The following is a 1,935-nucleotide window of genomic DNA, read 5'->3' as shown; positions in this document are numbered from 1 at the left end:
AGGATAAAAAGAAAATCTCTAACCTTGAAGAAACAGTAAATGCAAAATAATTAAGTCATGGAAATAACAATTGCTGCATTTAAGAATGTGTAGCTTTTGTTCATTTTCATATTACTGAATAATGATTGCATTTTATAAGTAGATGTGTTTGAAAACCTATCTATCATAGGCAAGAGTGAAATTACGAAGGGGATCACGGACTTCACATCTTAATCTTTAGAAATGAAATATTGATTTTTTTTTTTGGTTTACTTTTTTTCCCCTAAGAATCAGTCAGATACTTACCTGGCAGGGGAGATACCATGATCACGAAGGTGGTTTTCCCAGGGTGAGGTTTATCCATTGCACTCCGGATGTGCTGACCCCTGCGATTTCCCCAAATGTGGGAAACTTGACTGCATAATTTGTTGTAGTTGGGGACTGTGTTCACGCTAGAAAAAAAAAAAAGAATCAGTCAGAAACTCTTTAGGAATATATGTGGAAAAAGTCTCCTTCTAACATGGGGATCTGCTTACCATCCTGGCAAAATCCCAAAAGAAATTTTCCTGACAGCACTATGGCCTTCACCCCAAACTGAACTAACTGAGTCCTTTAAAAGGAAGGGAAAAGAATTTGGCCAAAAGTACTAGGACACTAGCCCATAGGAAGAGTTATAAACAGTAACCAGAGCAATCCACTTCACTAAGAGCTCTGGCTTTCCTCCAGTAAAATAAATCCCCAATTTTTATTGTGGCGTTCAAGACACTTTGGAAATTTAATCTACCTAAATTAATTTCCTTATCTGTTGCTACTTCTCTGGTATGCTGACCATACACAATGTTCCATGCTTTTATTGCCTCCTTCGTTTTTCTCATATTGTTCTCTTTGCCTTGAATGGCATCACCCAGCCATCAAAAGCCAATAAAATCAGAGTATGTGCAGAAGCTTCAGCATAGCACAGGTCTGAGCAGTCAAGAACTGGAGCTCAGGAGTTGCTAACATGGAGAAGCTCAGGTAAACATTACAGGCTTTAGGTTGAGATCTTGCCGGGAGTATGTACTGCTAAGAGTAAAAGTAAACAACAACAACAACAACAACAAAAATAGACAAACAACTTTCACAAATACTGAGACCCAGTCCTAAATCACTTCAATCTATAATTGGAATAAGGAGAATATTCCCTAACTAACTGCCTCCCAGAGATCAAATATATCCTCTCTGAAGGAATGATAGCTTCCTCTGGAGACTCATATTCCATTTATAATTTATTTATACAAAAGAACAGCCAGTCTATCAGCACTTACTAAACAATGTTTCATTACATTAAGGAAGTATTGTTTTGTTTTACATTAAGAATGGTATTGTGGAACTACTAGAAATGAGTACTTATCTTTAGAAAAATAGACTGAAAAAAATTGCTAGGCATACCATGAGGAAAGATTACCAAGAGATGCTAGAAGACAGAGTAACTTAACATATTCAAAATAGTAGAAGACAGGACTGAAAATTTCTACAGAGTTGAAATCTATAAAAAGATCAAAAGGAAAACCTTCACTTAAGAAATACGCTAACTACAGTTAATAAGTAAACAGATGGCTTAAACAGAAGAGTGGGCATATCTGTAGAGGAAGACAGTATTTCAATAGAACATATACAGTATAAAGTATAAAGCACAGAAAGATAGGAGGGTGAAAGAGAGAGAGAAGTGTGCAAGATAGATAAGAAACATGTATAACTTGTGTCTCAGAAGGAGAAAAGAGAGAGGAGAAAAGAAGGTATAAATGGCTGAGCACTTTCTAAAACTAAAGAAAAATACCAACCTATAGATTCAAGAATTTCTACAAACTTCAAGTGAGAAAAATACTGAGTGAAATTCAGGAAGAAAAAGAAAATCTTAAGCTGGAGAAAAAAGGCACTTTACCTTTAAGGAAGCAACAATAAGAATGAGAGGCACTT

General features: G+C 35.8%; 1 non-coding gene across 1 annotated transcript; it reads left to right on the top strand.

Moving 5' to 3' along the window:
* The first annotated feature begins 277 nt into the window (after positions 1-277).
* Positions 278-435, top strand: LOC112617139. Its single transcript, XR_003117855.1, has one exon. It is a non-coding gene; the product is annotated as a U1 spliceosomal RNA (small nuclear RNA).
* The last annotated feature ends 1,500 nt before the right edge of the window (positions 436-1,935 follow it).

The sequence above is a fragment of the Theropithecus gelada genome, unplaced genomic scaffold (genome assembly GCF_003255815.1).
Source record: "Theropithecus gelada isolate Dixy unplaced genomic scaffold, Tgel_1.0 HiC_scaffold_15883, whole genome shotgun sequence".
NCBI lineage: Eukaryota > Metazoa > Chordata > Mammalia > Primates > Cercopithecidae > Theropithecus > Theropithecus gelada.
Note: the sequence above shows the minus strand (reverse complement) of the source record. Positions and strands in the feature narration are given on the sequence as shown.